This window comes from Leucoraja erinacea, chromosome 2 (assembly GCF_028641065.1).
Source record: "Leucoraja erinacea ecotype New England chromosome 2, Leri_hhj_1, whole genome shotgun sequence".
Lineage (NCBI taxonomy): Eukaryota > Metazoa > Chordata > Chondrichthyes > Rajiformes > Rajidae > Leucoraja > Leucoraja erinaceus.
In genome coordinates this window covers 17010975-17030877 of record NC_073378.1, presented here as the reverse complement: position 1 = coordinate 17030877, position 19903 = coordinate 17010975, and positions in this window count along the sequence as shown.

Genomic DNA, 19903 nt, shown 5'->3' with positions numbered 1-19903 from the left:
TAGAAAGGAAAAAGGAGGAGGAGGAGGAGCCAGAGGGCTGGGGGATGGGAGGAGACAGCCCGAGGGCTAGGGAAGGGGAGGAGACAGCAAGGGCTAGCAAAATTGGGAGAATTCAATGTTCATGCCCACAGGATGCAGACTCCCCAAGCGGAATATGAGCTCCAATTTCCGGTGTTGCTCGCTCTGGCCATGGAGGAGACCCAGGACAGAGAGGTCAGATGGGGAATGGGAGGGGGAGTTGAAGTGCTGAGCCACCGGGAGGTCAGCTTGGTTATTGCGGACCGAGTGGAGGTGTTCGGCGAAGCTATCTCCCAGCCTCCGCTTGGTCAGCAATTTTGTGTACCTTCGATTTTCCAGCATCTGCAGTTCCTTCTTAAACACTTTGATAAAGGTGAGCTAGTTGAAACTACATATTTTGCATTTTTGACGAGGATAGGATTGGAAGAATTGCAACCATCAGAGCGACAAAATCACTGACAAAGTTGAGTAATTAGCAGAGTGAGTCTGAGGCTGACAGACACTGTAATTACAGTAAGGCTAAGGTGTCAATTTGAGCACAAGGGAAAAGATAACAAAATTTGATGAGAATAGAAAAGCAAGCCTAGAAATTGTTGGACACACTCGATATTGCAGATGCTGTAATCTTGAGCAAAAACAAACAAACTGTTGGAGGAACTTAGTGGGTTGAGCAACTCCATGCCGGCAAATAGATAGCAGATGTTCATCAGCACTCATTTTCCACTCTGAAATCGTCAGAGTGAAATCTGTACATAATGGCAGTCCAATGTGGGATCAATTCCATTGGAAGTTTTTGGGTTGCAGGGATCCTTCTATTGTATATTGAACTTAAGTAATTTTTGAACCCCAAATTAACAGAGATAATAATAATAATAATAACAATTTTATTTATAGAGCACTTTAAAAACAAACATAGCTGCAACAAAGTGCTGTACATCACTAATCATTGACAAAAAAGTTAATACACACCAAAAAAATAACAATCAAAAAAAAATAGTAGGAAAAGACATGTAAAATAAAGAAACATCAAAAACACCAAAAACCAGAAGCAAAAATAAAAATAAAGATCTTGATTAAAGTAGACCTACCTCACAACCATGCTCAGCTTAATATAGGGAAAGAAAATGAATACCTCATAGTGGTACGGCTCGTAGAGCTGGTACCTCACAGCACCAGCGACCTGGGTTTGATCCTGACCTTGGGTACTGTGTGGAGTATGTACATTCTCCCCATGACGCAATGGGGTTCCTCCGGGTGCTCCGATTTACTCTCAGATCCCAAAGACTTGTGGGTTTGTAGCATAATTGGCCTCTGCAAATTGCCCCTAATGTGGCCGGAGGGGGATTGGAAACCGGTATGCGGCGCGGCTCTGGCCAGCAGCGGCCTCTGCAGCCTGTCAGCGTTTTTATTATTTTTGTCTGTGTTTTTATGTAGTTTTTGTTATTTTATGTTGGGTGTGTGTGTGTGGGGGGGCGGGGGGGGTGGGGTGGGAGGGGGGGGGGGGAAACTTTTTGAATCTCTCCCTGCACTGGAGACCCGACCTTTTCTCGTCGGGTCTCAGTCGTCGTTGAGGCCGCAACGAGGAGCGGCCTCCAACGGGAAGAAGCCGGGGACTCAGGTGCCGACTCACCATTGCCGTCGCGGAGCTGGCCGAGTCCGGAGCGGGTGGAGCGGTGGAGGAGCGCTGCTGCTGCTGCTGCTGTGTGCTGCTGCTGCTGCCGGAGAGTCGGAGGCTCTCTACAGGTCTGTGGACGACGGCGCTGGGAGCCCATGGCTTCCTGGGGGGAGACCGCTTTTCGGGGCTTCTGCGGCGGCGACTTCTCCCGCCCGAGTTGCGGGGTTGAAGAGCTCCTGGAGCGGGGCCTGACACTACTGCCCCGCGCGGCTGGAATGGCCGCGGACTTTGCGAGCGCACACCGGGGGCTCTAACACCAAGACCCGGTGTGCGACCTCGCACCACCCGGCGTGGCGTTAATGGCCGCGGGACAATCGCCATCGCCCGCCGGGGGCGTTGACTTTGACTCGGACATCGGGGGGGGGGGGGGGGGGAGTGCAGTGGAGAGAGAAGTTGATTTGGCCTTCCATCACAGCTATGTGATGGATGTTTATGTTAAATGTAATTATTGTTGTGTCTGGGGTCTATTTGTATGTGATGTATGGCTGCAGAAACGGCATTTCGTTTGGACCTCCAGGGGTCCAAATGACAATTAAATTGACTCCGACTCTGACTCTGACTCTGAAAGTGGAGTGAACGGGTGATCGCTGGTCAGCTGGGACTCAATCAGCCAAAGGACCCGTTTCTATGCTGTATCACTAAGCTAAACTAAACTAAACTAAGCTAAACTAAACTAAATCAAACCACTTTATAATTAACACTCACAGAGTATGCACATAAATGCCAAACCAATGTTTGGGATAAAAATCTTTGCTAGAAATGTTTTAGGTGACCCTGCAGCAGCACTAGAAATCAGGATGATATCCCACCTGCAACTGGCAGAGGAAGAAAACCCACAGATACTTGACAATGTGTTCAGCAAACTTCATTGGCATAAGGCAAAGTTTAAAAACAAGTACTAATACAAAAGGAAATAAATGATTGACTGTGGTAGGTAAAAATGTTTTGCAGTGTGTTTAAGTGGATCTTAAGTCCATCATTGGAACTGTAAAATCTGAAAATATTCCCTGAGTTTAATTTAGCAAGGTGTGTTACAATACCATGGTCGTCTTCTCCCCAGCACTACTATAATCTGGACTCCACCACATTAACCTTTAAAGAAGGACAAGCTAAAGCCTCTCGGGAAAGATGGACAGAATGTGTATGTCATGAGTGGGAAGGAACTGCAGATGCTGGTTTAAACCGAAGATAGACACACAATGCTGGAGTAACTCCGCGGGACAGGCAGCGTCTCTGGAGAGAAGGAATGAGTGACGTTTCGGGTCGAAACCCTTCTTCAAACCTCTCGACCTCAAACGTCACCCAATCCTTGTCTCCAGAGATGCTGCCTGTTCTGTTGAGTTACTCCAGCATTTTGTGTCTATCTTCTGCAGAATGTGTATGTTCTGTTGAAGAAATGCCTCAACAAACAAGTTATTTTTGGTACATAATGACAATCACCATGTGCTATTTCTTTATTGGGATAGGTTAAACTTGGGCATACTTAAAATTTGCATTAACTGGGCATGCAAACACGGGCATATCTTATAACCATATAACCATATAACAATTACAGCATGGAAACAGGCCATCTCGGCCCTTCTAGTTCGTGCCGAACACGTATTCTCCCCTAGTCCCATCTACCTGCACTCAGACCATAACCCTCCATTCCTTTCCCGTCCATATACCTATCCAATTTATTTTTAAATTATAAAATTGAACCTGCCTCCACCACCTTCACTGGAAGCTCATTCCACACAGCTACCACTCTAAAGAGTAAAGAAATCCCCCCTCATGTTACCCCTAAACTTCTGTCCCTTAATTCTCGTCATGTCCCCTTGTTTGAATCTTCCCTACTCTCAGTGGGAAAAGCTTATCCACGTCAACTCTGTCTATCCCTCTCATCATTTTAAAGACCTCTATCAAGGCCCCCCTTAACCTTCTGCGCTCCAAAGAATAAAGCCCTAACTTGTTCAACCTTTCTCTGTAACTTAGTTGCTGTAACCCAGGCAACATTCTAGTAAATCTCCTCTGTACTCTCTCTATTTTGTTGACATCCTTCCTATAATTAGGTGACCAAAATTACAAGATACAAGATACAAGATACAATTTATTTGTCATTTGGACCCCTTGAGGTCCAAACGAAATGCCGTTTCTGCAGCCATACATTACAAACAAATAGACCCAAGACACAACATAATTTACATAAACATCCATCACATCGCTGTGATGGAAGGCCAAAAAAACTTATCTCTCCACTGCATTCCCCCCCCCCCTCCCTTCGATGTCAGAGTCAAAGTCAAAGCCCCCGGCTGGCGATGGTGATTGTCCCGCGGCCATTAAAGCCACGCCGGATGATGCAAGGTCGCACACCGGATTCTTGATGTTAGAGCCCCCGGCGTGCGCTCGCAGAGTCCCGCAGCCATTCCAAGCCGCGCGGGGCGGTGCTGTAAGGCCCCGCTCCAGGAGCTCTTCGACCCCGCAACTCGGGCGGGAGAAGTCACCGTTGCGGGAGCCCTGAAAAGCGGTCTCCACCCAGGGACCGGCGGGCTCCCGGTGCCGCCGTCCGCCAGACCCGCAGTTGCAGCCTCCGAATCTCCGGAGGTCGGGCCGCAGCAGTGCTCCATCACCGCTCCACCCGCTCCGGACTCGGCCAGCTCCGCGACGGTGAGGTGAGTCGGCACCAGAGCCCCCGGTCTTCCTGTTGGAGGCCGTTCCTCGTTGCAGCCCCAACGACAACGGAGACCCGACAAAGAAAAGGTCGGGTCTCCCGTGCAGGGAGAGATTAAAAGTTACCCCCTCCCTCCCACCCCCCACACACACACACACACCCCAACAAAAAAAAACAAAAACTACATAAAAAAACATAGACAAAAAGTTATAAAAACGCAGATGGGCTGCAGAGGCCGCTGCTGACGAGAGTCGCGCCGCCTACCATACTCCAGAATTGGCCTCACCAATGCCTTGTACAATTTTAACATTACATCCCAACTTCTATACTCAATATACCGTCTGAAGAAGGGTTTTGGCCCGAAACGTTGCCTATTTCCTTCGCTCCATAGATGCTGCTGCACCTGCTGAGTTTCTCCAGAATTTTTGTGTACGTTCTATACTCAATGCTCTGATTTATAAAGGCCAGCACACCAAAAGCTTTCTTTACCACCCTATCTACATGAGATTCCACCTTCAGGGAACTGTGCACAGTTATTCCTAGATCCCTCTGTTCAACTGCATTCCTCAATTCCCTACCATTTACCATGTACGTCCTATTTTGAGTGAATAGTATCTGTCATATCTTTATATTTGGAGATAACAGCTCAACTGCCAGTACCCCATCAGTCTGATTTTCTTTTCACTTTTAACTATATTGCCAAGTGGTAAGTAAACATTTAAAAGCAGCCTCAAATATTGTCTCCTACTAATGCCTTGAGAGTCCAAGTGATGAATTGTTGACTGTCAGCGCTGAATGGAGAAAAGCCTTTAGGGGGGGAGGAGGGGAGAAAGGTCAAAGAGAAATTCAGAAAGCACATCCTCTCAGTAAAGCTCAGAGCAAATGAAACCCAAGCTTCCGAGATCCATGTAGGCTTAGTGGCTCGACTGGGAGAAGTGTTAAATAAGAAGTGGCAAAGGGAGAAGTGTTAAATATAATAAATGAAAGCATGAGGGAATTTTAACTCATCCTGCCTGGTGGGAGTGAAGCATTGTGAAGGGTTAGATGGCCTTTAAAATGGAGTGTTCATCCTTGTCAGGCTATTTCCAGTAAATCACACCAGGTCACATTGCCTGTACCCGCTCACTGAGATTAGGAATGATGAAATCAATAGGACCCGCACTGCATTTTAATCTGGGCATGAAAGAGAAAACTAAATGTTCCTATGATTATCCAGCCCCACTCAGCAGAGGTGATTCCTTGTTACATGTCTTATGTGCCAGTGTAATTGCACTCTTTGTAATTGCACCCAGTAAGAGCACACTTTTCTCCGACCAGATCCTGTAAAGAGCCTTCACTGCCCCTGCGGCGATCCACAACTTCTGCGGCTGCCACTTTCTCGTGTACGGCTATTGGCTATATTTATATCTCACGCTGCCTCGGCAAGGCCAGCAGCGTAATCAAGGACGAGTTGCACCCGGGCCACTCCCTCTTCCCCCCTCTCCCATCAGGCAAAACGTATAGACAGTTGAAAACGCACACCACCGGATTCAGGGAGAGTTTCTACCCAGCTGTTATCAGGCAACTGAATCATCGTACCACAACCAGAGACAGTCCTGAACTACTAATCTACCTCATTGGTTACCCTCGAACTATTCTTGATCGGGCATTGCTGGCTTTACCTTGCACTAAACGTTATTCCCTTATCAAGTTTCCATGCACTGTAAATGGTTCGATTGTAATCATGTTTTGTCATTCTGCTGACTGGACCTCGGTACATGTGACAATAAAACAAAACTGAACTGAACAGCTGAATGTTTAGTTTAGTTTGATTTAGTTTAGTTTAGTTTAGTTTAGTTTAGTTTAGTTTAGTTTAGTTTAGTTTAGTTTAGTTTAGTTTAGAGATACAGTGCAGAAACAAGTCTTTCGGCCCACAGAGTCCATACTGACCAGCGATCCCTGTACACTAGCATTATCCTACGCCTAGGGACAATTTACCAAAGCCAATTAACCTACGAACCTGTACATCTTTGGAGTTTAGAAGGAAACAGAGCAATTGGAGAAAACCCACGCGGTCACAGGGAGATCGTACAAACTCCATACAGACAGCACCCAGGTCTCTGGCGCTGTAAGGCAGCAACTCTACCACTGTGCCATTGTGACATAGACTGTGGAGTTTGATGCCAATTTACGCCCGTGAGTCCACCCTCACCACCCATGTGGAACATGTAAAAACTGAAATCAACCACTTTTCTTATTCAAAACACAAACCACTAGAGGAACTCAATAGGTCAGGCAGCATCTGTGGAGGGAATGGACAGGTGACATTTCAGGTCAGGAGCCTTCCTTCGAATCTATCTTCTATTTAGACCTTAGAGATACAGCACAGAAACAGGCTCATGGGCCCACCGAGTCCATGTCAACCAGCGATCACCCCATACACTAACACTATCCTACAAATTAGGTGACAATTTTACAACCTTACCAAGCCAATTGACCTACAAACCTGTACGTTTTTGGAGTGTGGGAGGAAACCAGAGCACCCGGAGAAAACCCACATGATCATATGGAAAGGGTACAAACTACGCACAGACAGCATCTGTGGTCGGGATTGAACCCGGGTCTCTGACACTGAAAGGCAGCATCTCTACCACTGTGCCACTGTGCTGCCCTTCGGTTCTTTTTACTAACTTGTCTGCTCTTTCCAGTACAAATTAATTTATCCATAATTCATTTATATTCCAGTGATGCTGAAAATAACATGGACATAGGAACAGAAATTGGGATTCTTGATATATTTGGCTTTGAGAACTTTAAGAGAAATTCTTTTGAACAATTATGCATTAACATTGCCAATGAACAAATTCAGTTCTACTTCAATCAACACATCTTTGCCTGGGAACAGGTACTAATCTACTGATTATTGATTTACTGTAGCATATGGCAAGTTACACTTGTTGAAGGACTAGAGATCATTTTAAAGGTTAACATTATATCTCACATTATAGAGATTATTTTAAAGAGGATGTATAATTTAAGCATTTAGGAAAATAATTCCAATGCTTTTCACATCCATGTTCAGCCCAAAATGTTCACAGCAGTGAAGCATTTCTGTAGCGTGGTTATTCTTATAATATAGATCAATTGGTCATTGATTTATAGAAACATAAGACATAGAAACCGTATTAGGCCATAGAAACATAGAATAATTGAAAGGTAGGTGCAGGTGTAGGCCATTCGGCCCTTCGAGCAAGCACCGCCATTCAATATGATCATGGATGATCATCTAAAATCAGTACCCCGTTCCTGCTTTTTCCCCATATCCCTTGATTCCTTAGCCCTAAGAGCTAAAGCTAACTCTCTCTTGAAAACATCCAGTGAATTGGCCTCCACTGCCTTCTGTGGCAGAGAAGGCCGCAGATTTACAACTCTCTGGGTGAAAACGTTTTTCCCCATCTCAGTCGTAAATGTCCTATCCCTTATTCTTAAACTGTGATCCCTGGTTCTGGACTTCACCAACATTGGGAACATTTTTCCTGCATCTAGCCTGTCCAATCCTTTTATATGTTTCTACAAGATCCCCCTCATCCTTCTAAATTCCTGTGAATACAAGCCCAGTCAACCCATTCTCTCATCATATGTCAGTCCTGCCATCCAAGGAATTAACCTGGTGAACCTACACTGCACAACCTCAATAGCAAGAATGTCCTTCCTCCGATTAGGAAAACAAAATTGCACACAATACTCCAGGTGTGGTCTCACTAGGGTCCTGTACAACTGCAGTAGGATCTCGTTACTCCTAAAATCAAATCCTCTCGCAATGAAGGCCAACATGCCATTTGTTTTCTTCACTGCCTGCTGTACCTGCATGCTTACTTTCAGTGACTGATGTACAAGCACACCCAGGTCTCGTTGCACCTCCCCTTTTCCTAATTTGACACCATTCAAATAATAATCTCTCTTCCTGTTCTTGCCACCAAAATGCTTAATCTCACATTTATCCACATTATACTGCATCTGCCATGCATCTGCCCACTCACTCAACCTATCCAAGTCACCCTGCAGCCTCATAGCATCCTCCTCGCAGCTCACACTGCCACCCAGCTTTGTGTCATCCTCAAACTTGGAGATGTTACATTTAATTCCCTTGTCTAAACCGTTAATATATATTGTAAATAACTAGAGTCCCAGCACCGAGCCTTGAGATACCTCACTAATCACTACCTGCAATTCTGAAAAGAACCCGTTAATTCCTACTCTTTGCTTCGGCCCATCAAGTCTACACTGCAACCTTGTCTCATGTTTTACCTTTCAGAGTAATTGAATCTTTTCTCCTCTCTGGTCCTGTATATTTTGGTGATATCGCTTGAGAAACAAATCCTGACAAGAAATCCCATCTTTTGATCATCACGTGGTATCATGGCATCACTTATAAGCACCAGGAGTCCATCCAGTTGAAAAGACTTAAAAAGCTCACTTTCTGGCACTTTGCATAAAATTATCATAATTTCCACTGAATGACCATTTCCTCTTTCTGCCACCTAATGTTAAAGGTTCTAGCATTGGAAAATGATAGGCAAGTATAATGATGCTGATCACTGCATCTGCTGTGATATATGGAAGAGATATCAGGGAGGTGGATCTGTGGCCTGGTCAATTTCTTTACCTCTGTGTAATTACAGCTTCCATCTGAAGATAATGAGGAAATAACCCATGCATCTGCACTGGAAAACCCAAACCTGGAAGGGACAGTCTCTGGGTTAGCTCAATTGCAAATGTGGGTTCCCTTTGCTGGCTCAAATCATTGATTGAAGTCTAAGCCCAGCTTTAGGTTCTGATCAGTTCAGGATAGCACTCAAGTTCACCAAATCACTTTCCATCAGCTTAGACTTTGTTTATGAGAAACTGAGCCAATCTTGTAGAACTTCTTCTCTGCCTCATCCGTGACATTAGAACAGAGCAGCACAAGAAGAGGATGCCAAATTAAACTAATCCCTGGGGGGGGGGGGGGTGAATCCATATCCCCCCACATCTCCCCATTCCCTGCATATTCTTGTGCCTATATAAAAGCTTCTTAAATGCCACTATCGTATCTTTTTCCACTACCTCCTTTGTCAGTGCGTTTGTGGCATCAACTACTATCTTTATAAAAACTTGCAAAACACACATCTCCTTTAAACCTTCCCCCTCTTGCCTTTGGATTCGGAACTGGCTCACCCATAAAAGACAGTGGGTAGAGGTGGAAAGGCGAAATTCGGATTTGAGGGCTGTCACCACTGGTGTTCCACAGGGTTTTGTGCTGGGACCTCTGTTATAACTGAAATTTGTGATATATATATATATATAAATGACACGGATGCCAATGTAGGTGGGTTGGTAAATACGTTTGCACATTACGCCAACATTTGTGGAGTTGTGGGCAATGAAGAAGGCTACTTTGCAGGCTTCCCTAAATCTCTCAGCATCAAAGCTGGTAATGGGAAAAACTTATTAACCCCAATCCTGTGTGTATCCTGTGTGTATCGATGTTCATAATGGTTAAATCCCAATAGTGTCAATGCATGTAGGTAATAAATCAGATTTGCATCATTGTGTGTACGAAGAACATTTCATGAGCATCAACATGCCTGGTGGGCAAATTCCATTAGCATCAACGTAACTGTTGGGCAAATACTATTAGAATCAATGTGTCTATTGAGCAAATCTAATTAGCAGCAATATACGTAAGGGAAAAATTGCATTGGCATGAATTCATACAACAGGATAATCCCGTTAGCATCTACATGCCAACTGGTCAAATTTCATTTGCATCAAACTACCTCGCAAGAAAATTTATTTTGCTTCAAGATGTTGAACAGGAGATTCCATTAGTCCCAATCTGCACATTTTTTTGCAGTGAAATTCATATCAGAGGAGTTCTTTGTGAATAAAAGAGAATGAAAACGCAGCTGTAAGCAACATTTCCATCAGGCCCAGCTCAAATTGTCATCGGTGGGAAGACTACCATGACATGAACTGTTTAAAAGGCTTGCACATCTGACACTCAGATATGGGTTTAACTGTGATTCAGGCAGGCTGACTTAATATGTACTGTCATTCCAGAGCCTGGCCAAAGCCAGCAAAAAATCAAATGTGAAGGATGCAGTTTAGAAAAGAATAAAGAAGCTAATGGAAAACGGTGCAGTAATCATACTTTTCCTGATGCTCACCTTCACAGAGAGGATTAGAAACATTAACTGGCTGCTTAAGGAGCAGCAGTTGTCCTTTTTATTACAGACAGAAAACGGATGATATAAAGACCATTTTTGGTGGAGCTAATGCATTTGATTGAAGTTATCTACGTGACACGGTCTAACTGTCCCTGAGAGTGTAAAAAAAACAATAATGCTGTAAATTTTACTTCATTGACCCTCTGCTATGAGCTGTTGATTTGTTAAAGGCCCGGTTAAAAATGTTTGCTTTGGTTCCATTCGTTAATACCTCGTTAATAATCCTTACCACATTTACAAGCCACGATAAACTCACAGATTGCAACAAAATTCAAGCTGAAGGTTATGTGTGCTGTTAACAAGCTTAAAGCCAACTACAGCCTGCATTAAACCTGATCATGTGGATGTTAGTGGAGCTGGGACAGAAAGGTCGTAGCCAGTCCACTTTCAAGTGGAGGTTTCATATGTAATGAAGCTGCGTGCCTTAAGTTTCAACTTACGTCCCATTTGATGCTTTCCGACAAAGTTTGAAAAACCCAGCTAGTAAAAGAAGTCAGAGCCTGTGGTATGGGAGAGGTAAAGTGGCTGCTCAACATGGCTTCAGAGGCAGGAAAAACAGGGCCATTTCTCCCTGGATGGAATAAGACACAAAGTGCTGGCGTAATTCAACAAGTCAGGTATGTTCTCTGGAGAACATGCATAGGTGACTTTTCAGGTTGGGACCCTGTTTCAGAATGATTGTGGGGGGTGGGTGGGAGGGGGGTAGAAAACAGGAAGAGAAGAGGGGCAGGGCAAAACCTGGCAGGTAATAGGCGGTTGCAGGTGAGGGGGGGGGGGGGGGGGGGGGGGGGGATATGTAGATGGGTGGATAAAGGCCAAAGATGCATAGACAGAAGGTGTGAGACTTAAGGATTGAAAAGCTGTGAAGTGTGAAGCAAGAGAAAGGAATATTGGTGGAGGGGGCAGAGTTAGCAATTGGGTATGAGCAGATGATGGGGGGGGGGGGGGGGGGGGGGGGGGGGGCACAAAGAAAGGGGGATGTGCATTCACTCTATCTTTTCCCCTCATGATCTTATACACCTCTATAAGATGACCCTTCAACCTCCTGTACTCCAAGGAAGAAAGTCCTGGCAGCATCGTAATAATTCTTGCCTGTACTTTTTCCAGTTTAACAGTAATCTTGTTTTAGCAGGATGATCAAAACTGAACGCAATACTCCAAATGCAGCCCCACCTAAGTCTTATATAACCATATAACCATATAACAATTACAGCACGGAAACAGGCCATCTCGGCCCTTCTAGTCCGTGCCGACACGTATTCTCCCCTAGTCCCATATACCTGCAATCAGACCATAACCCTCCATTCCATTCCCATCCATATAACTATCCAATTTATTTTTAAATGATAAAAACGAACCTGCCTCCACCACCTTCACTGCAAGCTCATTCCACACAGCCACCACACTCTGAGTAAAGAAGTTCCCCCTCATGTTATCCCTAAACTTCAGTCCCTTAATTCTCAAGTCATGTCCCCTTGTTTGCATCTTCCCTCCTCTCAGTGGGAAAAGCTTATACACATCAACTCTGTCTATCCCTCTCATCATTTTAAAGACCTCTATCAAGTCCCCCCTTAACCTTCTGCGCTCCAAAGAATAAAGACCTAACTTGTTCAACCTTTCTCTGTAACTTAGTTGCTGAAACCCAGGCAACATTCTAGTAAATCTCCTCTGTACTCTCTCTATTTTGTTGACATCCTTCCTATAATTAAGCGACCAAAATTGTACCCCATACTCCAGAATTGGCCTCACCAATGCCTTGTACAATTTTAACATTACACCACTACAGAGTTGATGTGGACAAGCTTTTCCCTTTGAGAATAGAGAAGATTCAAACAAGAGGACATGACTTCAGAATTAAGGGACAGAAGTTTAGGGGTAATATGAGGGGGAACTTCTTTACTCAGAGAGTGGTGGCGGTGTGGAATGAGCTTCCAGTGGAAGTGGTGGAGGCAGGTTCATTGGTATCATTTAAAAATAAATTGGATAGGCATATGGATGAGAAGGGAATGGAGGGTTATGGTATGAGTGCAGGCAGGTGGGACTAAGGGGAAAAAAAATTTGTTCGGCACAGACTTGTAGGGCCGAGATGGCCTGTTTCCGTGCTGTAATTGTTATATGGTTATATGGTTATATCCCAACTTCTATACTTAGTGCCCAGGCTGATGAAGGCCAATGTAATGAAATGTATATTCTGGGGGGGGGGGGGGGGGGGGGGGGGGGGGGGGGGGGGGGGGGGGGGGGGGGATGGAAAGATGAAAACATGAACCAAAGCGACCAATTTTCTGAATTACACTATAATTCAAAAGCAAATACAGTATTTTGCATTAAACAACTTTCCATTGGGTATTCAAATGACATGACACGCTCCAGACGGCTGTGCTGACGCATGAAGACGCATGTGACAGTCACTATCGGCCAAGTGGGACAGGCACTTTAGTGTCATCTGCAAATTTACGAAACATATCATCTACATTCTCATCCAAATTATTGATATCTTCTACATTCTCATCCAGATCGTTGATACATTGAGGCCTGGTTATTTTTGAGAGGACAGAGGAATTAGGTTACCATGTATCATTCTCTTTGTTGTTATTGTAGAATGAATATCTGAATGAAGGTGTGGATGCTCGATTAGTTGAGTATGAAGACAACCAGCCACTACTGGATATGTTTCTGCAGAAGCCCATGGGTCTTCTCGCACTACTGGATGAAGAAAGTCGATTTCCCCAAGCCACTGACCAGACACTTGTAGGCAAGTTTTTAAAATAACATGTGGTTGAATGATCAGTGGAAATGTTCATGATATATCATTAAAGTAGGGTACTACTTTCTGCCAAGTTTCATAGAACATGGAACACAGGGGTGCAGGGGATGCACAGTGCCACAGGGGCAGCACAGTGAAGCAGTGGTAGTGCTGCTGCCCCACAGCGCCAGAGCTCTGGGTTCAATCCTGACTACGGGTGTTGCTTGGGCAGTTTTTAACGTTCGCCCTGTGACCACATGGGTTTTTTCTGGGTGCTCCATTTTCCTCCCACTTTCCAAAGATGTGCAGATTTGCAGCTTAATTGGCCTCCGTAAATTGCCCATAGAGTGTAGGACATATAATCTGTGGAATTATCTGCCAGAGGGCGGTGGAGGCCAATTCTCTGGATACTTTCAAGAGAGAGCTAGATAATGCCCCTGTTCCAATTAGGAAAACTGAACGGAAACCTATGGAGACTTTGCGCCCCACCCAAGGTTTCCGTGTGGTTCCCGGAGGTTTTTGTCAGTCTCCCTAATGTTCTATGTTCTATAGAAGAAGCGGAAACCACTTTTGACCATTAGGGAGACTGACAAAAACCTCTGGAAACCTCCGGGAACCACACGGAAACCTTGGGTGGGGCACAAAGTCTCCAGAGGTTTCCGTTCAGGTTTCCTGAGTGGGACAGGGGCATAAGGCTCTTAAAGATAGCGGAGTCAGGGGATATGGGGTGAAGGCAGGAACGGAGATGATCAGCCATGATCACATTGAATGGCGGTGTTGGTTCGAAGGGCCGAATGGCCTACTCCTGCACCCATTGTCTATTGTCTATTGCCTGGAACTGGTGTATGGGGGATCAATGGTCAGCGTGGACGTGATGGGGCCGATGAGCCTGTCTCCATGCTGTATATCTAAATTAAACCAATGGAATTGTACAGCACAGGAACAGGCCCTTAAGCCCACATTTGCATACTGAACATGATGCCAAGTTTAACTAATCTCTGCCTGCACGTGATCCATACTCCTTCATATCCATGTGCCTATCTAAAAGCCTCTTATATAATAATAATAATAATAATAATAATAATAATAATAATAATAATAATAATAATAATAATAATAATAATAATAATAAAAACTTTATTTGTTAAGCACCTTAAAAAACAACCAAAGCTGACCAAAGTGCTGTACAGAAAAAAATAAGCAAGACATCATAAAACAGGCAGAACAACAGAATATACAGCTAACACGAGGCGAATAAATTACATACGAAAATTCAACAATAAATTAAAAGACATAAAACACGAGTATGAACCATGCAGCAAAATCAAGCAAATAAAGTAATTAAATAATTCGACACCTTACTGATCTACAAAGGCCACGGAGAACAGATGTGTCTTCAGGAGTGATTTAAAAACAGCTAGAGAATACCACTATCATATCTGCCTCCACCATCACCCCACGTTCCAGACACCCACTATTCTCTGGAATGCCTTTCTAAAGCTATGCCTTCTAGCCTTTTAGCTATGCCTTCTGGATAATTCCACTCTGGGTTATGTTTACCATAGAATCCTAGTTATAACTCAGGTTGTTGGAATATCTTCATTTTTAAATTGCAAGGAAAGAACAACTTCAGTAACAAATTACATTTTGCCAACAGGGAAATTTGAAGACAATCTCAAATCAAGTTACTTCTGGAGACCAAAGAGGGTTGACTTAAGCTTTGGAATTAATCATTATGCAGGAAAGGTGAGTGCTCATTAGACATCAGATATTTTACAACAATGCCAGGTTGTAGCAAGAATATCATTGGCCGCCAACATTTTGAGGGTGAAAGTAACAGCGAGATCATCGGCTTGCACTACCATTTCTCTGCAAACCTGACAAAAACTGGGATTTTCACACATGCTTGTGGAGATCCCAATGTTGCTGCTTTTCATTCAGCGCACATAGGACATAAAACATAGAACAGTACAGCACAAGAATGGCCCCTTTCAGCCCAAAATGTTTGTGCCGAACATGATGCCAAATTAAATTGATCTGATCTGCTGTACATCATCAATATACCTCTATTATCTTCACTTCCAAGTATCCAGCTAAAAGCCTCTTAAATGCTATTATCATGTCTGCCTCCAACATCACACCTGGCAATGCGTTCCAGGCCTCCACCACTCTGTGGAAAATACTTGCTCCGAACATGTCCATTAAACTTACCCCCTCTCACCTTGTATCTATGCCTTTTAGTGTTCAACAATTCCACATTGGAAAAAAGGTTCTGACTGTCTACCCTATCTCTTATGATGTTATAAACTTATATCAAGTGTCCCCTTAACCACCGATGTTCCAAAGAAAACAATCCAAGTCTATCCAGCCTCTCCCTGTTGCTTAAACCCTTTAATCCAGGAAGCCTCCTCTGCACCCACTCCAAAGCCACACTCATCATCTTTTCTGTAATGGGGTGAACAGACTGAATACCATGCTCCAAATGTGACCTATCCAAAGTCCTATAGGGCTGCATTACGGCTTCCTGACTCTTATATTCAATGCCCCTAGCAATGAAGGCAAGCATACCATAAGCATTCTTTACCGCCCTATCTAATTATGCTGCCACCTTTAATGAGCCACGAACTTGGCCTCCAAGATCCCATCTGCACATTAAAGCTGGTAAGGATCTTGCCTGTATACTTTCTCCTTTCATTCAACCTCTCCAATTGTCACTGTCTGGACAGAGTTTGTACGTTCCTCCTGTGACCGCTGGGTTTTCCAGTTTCCTCCCACATTTCAAAGACGTGCAGGTTTGTAGGTTAATTGGCTTCTATGAATTGTCCCTAGTGTGTAGTGTGTAATACTAGTGTACAGATGATCACTGTTCACTGCAGACTCGGAGGGCTGAAGAGCCTGTTTCCACACTGTATCTTTAAACTAAACTAAACCTCATACTTGCTCGTGTGAGCAGGCCATGTCAACAGCCTGACCTAATTGTAATCAAAGAAAGTCACTTGAATCAAGAAATTGCATGAGTGTGTAAGAATGTTTTGTGCTTTTGTAATCAGCTTCAGGGTTCCTATATTTGCGAGTGTAAATGCAAAAGTCCAGAACCGGCATCTCAGTGTTTTCCTGACAGCATTTCACCTCATAGAAAAAGCTGCAACAATTCCTATCATTTACACTGGGGAAGTCTATCTGGTTTGAATTGGCACAAGAATAACTTCTCCCTCCAGAACAAGGGGTCACAGTTTAAGGATAAGCGGGAAATCTTTTAGGACCGAGAGGAGAAAATCATTTTTTACACAGAGTGGTGAATCTCTGGAATTCTCTGCCACAGAATGTAGTTGAGACCAGTTCATTGGCTATATTTAAGAGGGAGTTAGATGTGGCCCTTGTGGCTAAAAGTATCAGGGGGTATGGAGAGAAGGCAGGTACAGGATACTGAGTTGGATGATCAGCCATGATCATATTGAATGGCGGTGCAGGCTCGAAGGGCCGAATGGCCTACTACTGCACCTATTTTCTATGTTTCTATGTTTCTATGACAGCACATGATCAAACAACAGTCATTGGATCTACGAGGCAGTGGCAGCAATGGCCTCTATTTGTTTGATTTCATTATTTTGAAGTGAGTCATCTTGTAAAAAAATAAAGTCCAAACAATTCAACGCTGCAAACATCTCCAACCAGATTCTTCAAAGCACTGCCTGGGCCTTTTTCATTAAACTTCAGTCTTGTGACACCGATCTAATTGTCATTTTACCATTAATATATTGCAGGTTCTTTACAATGCCAGTGGCTTTCTGGCGAAAAATCGAGACACTTTGCCAGCAGATATTGTCCTGCTTTTGAAGTCATCTGACAATAAAATCACTCGGCAGGTTGTAACACATGCTCTGACAAAATCAGGTACGGCTTTGTGATTAAGATTTGCCAAAATAGTGTAAAACTTGAAGGACTGAGCGCTCGACATGTTGCAAGGAATGTTTTATATTTTCCACCTCCCTATACTTTTTCAAGTTCCAATTTACCAAAGCACAGAAAGTTTATTGTTCATTAAACTTGTCTGTCAACTTTTGTTCATCTGTTTGTAAGGTGCACAGTGAAGAATGGATCAGGCCAAAATGTTTTTTTTTTTTTTTTTTTTTTTTTCTGTAAATGTTTTTTATTAGATTTTTAAACAAATGTACAATTTACAAGGGAAGCCAAAATTGTATTGGCAGTGCTTTTTGTGCCACTGCAACGTATTGGTGCATCAAAAAGGTTAAAAACTAGATTTCCAACTTTAACATTTTCGTTTAATATGGCCAAAACATTGCTATAATAAAATTTACAATTTAAATTAGGCAGTCAGGTCCTTAAACAGTTTAAGTAGCTAATATTGCTCTGCCAAGGACAAGAAGGCTCTGCAGAGAGTAGTGCGTTCGGCCGAACGCACTATGGGAACTTCACTCACCCCCCTGCAGGAACTATACAACAGGAGGTGCAACTCCAGAGCAAATAAAATCATGGGAGGCCCCTTCCACCCCTGCAACGGACTGTTCCAGCTGCTACGGTCAGGCAAACCTGCCTCCGTTGCCATGCGGTGAGAACGGAGAGGTTGAGAATGAGTTTCTTCCCAGAAGCAATTCGGACTGTAAACGCCTATCTCACCAGGGACTAACTCTACAGAACGTTTTTCCTTCCATTATTTATTATGTAAAAGAATATGTGGGTTATGATTGTGTTTATAATTTGTTTGGTTATTTTGTTGTTTGTCTTTTGCACAAAAGTCCGCGAGCATTGCCACTTTCATTTCACTGCACATCTCGTATGTGTATGTGACAAATAAACTTGACTTGACTTAACTTGACTAATAGGACAACGATCTGCCATTGACACCAACAGCAAGGAACAAAATGCTGGAGCAACTCAGCGGGACAGGCAGCATCTCTGGAGAGAAGGAATGGGTGACGTTTAGGGTTGACATCTATTCCTTTTCTCCAGAGATGCTCTCTGTCCTGCTGAGTTACTCCAGCTTTTTGTGTGTATCTTCGGTGCAAACCAGCATCTGCAGTTCCTTCCTACACAATATGTATACTGGCACTATTTTTTCTAGTAAAAAGGCATTGGATGTTGGTACTGGTTTATTATTGCCATGTGTACCAAGGTACTGTGAAAATCTTTGTTGGCATGATAACGTCAGATCGTATGATACACGAGTCCAATCAAACCATTACACAAGTACCACAGTGCAAATAGAAAAATATCAGAGTGCAGAATATCATGGTACAGCATTGTAATGTTACAGTCACAGAGAAAGTATAGAGAAAAACAAGGGCAAGGGCCACAATGTGGGAGATGGGGCTGCATCATGATCTTACGAGACACCTGTCTGCAATTTGATAACAGCAGAGAAGAAGCTGTTTCTAAATCAGATAGTACATGCTTCTGCCCAATGGTAGAGGGGAGAAGCGTGGTGAAGAGGGAAGAAGAGGGAATGACCAGGGTGTAAATGGTCATTGATTTATGTGAGCTACTTCCCTGAAGCAGCGTGAAGTATGGTTGGAGTCGATAGTGGGGCAGCTGATCTATGTGAAGGAATGAGCTACATCTGCAACTCTCTGCAATTTCTTGCAGTCTTGGGCAGAGCTGTTGCCAAACCAAACTGTGATGCATCCCAAAGTATTGCTTCAACGGTGCATCTGTAGACATTGGTAATAGTTGTTGGAGATATATCAGCCTTCATTAGTCTTCTAAGGCAGTCGAGGCATTGGTGTGCTTTCTGGGTCGTAGCTTCAATATGGTTTATCCAGGACAATTTGTTATGCCTCGGCTCTTGAAGTCTTTGACCATTTCTACATCGGCACCATTACACCACCTCGTCTTCTGAAGTCAATAACTAGCTCTATCTTGTTTACATTGAGGGAGAGGTTGTTGTCTTCACAACCATGCTCTTGATCTCCATCCTGTACTCTGTTTTGTCATTACTCAAGATCTGGCCCACTATGTTGTGACTTCTGCTAACTTGTAAGTGGAGTTAGAGCGGGGTTTGACCACACAGCATAAAGAGTGCAGTAAGGGGCTCATTGCAGGTCTGTTGAGAATTATCATGAAGGATGTTTTGTTGCCTATTCTCATTGATTGTGGTGTATGGGTCAAGAGGCCAAGGGTCCAGTTGCCAAGGAGGGTTCAGACACCTAGATCCAGGAGTTTGGTTGGGATTATAGAAACATAGCAACATAGAAAACGTAGGTGCAGGAGGAGGTCATTCGGCCCTTCAAGCCAGCACCGCCATTCATTGTGATCATGGCTGATCGTCCCCTATCAATTATGATAATGAAGCTGGAGCTATCTATCTATACGTAACTAAAACTCTGATCTTGTTATCTTCCGGTTTGCGCGTTTTTTAAATTTGCGCAAAGAACGGTAACCGATAGCACTACAAGTTTTCGCCAGCTCACTCACCGTTCTCCTGTGCTGTGAGTGCAACAAGTTTTGTTCCAATCGGTGGTCTAATAATGTAAAAGTTAGCGAGGTTTAAAAATCTTAAAAACCGCGTGTGCACAGATCGATCTCCTCTCCTGCCAGTCAGCGCTGCGCGG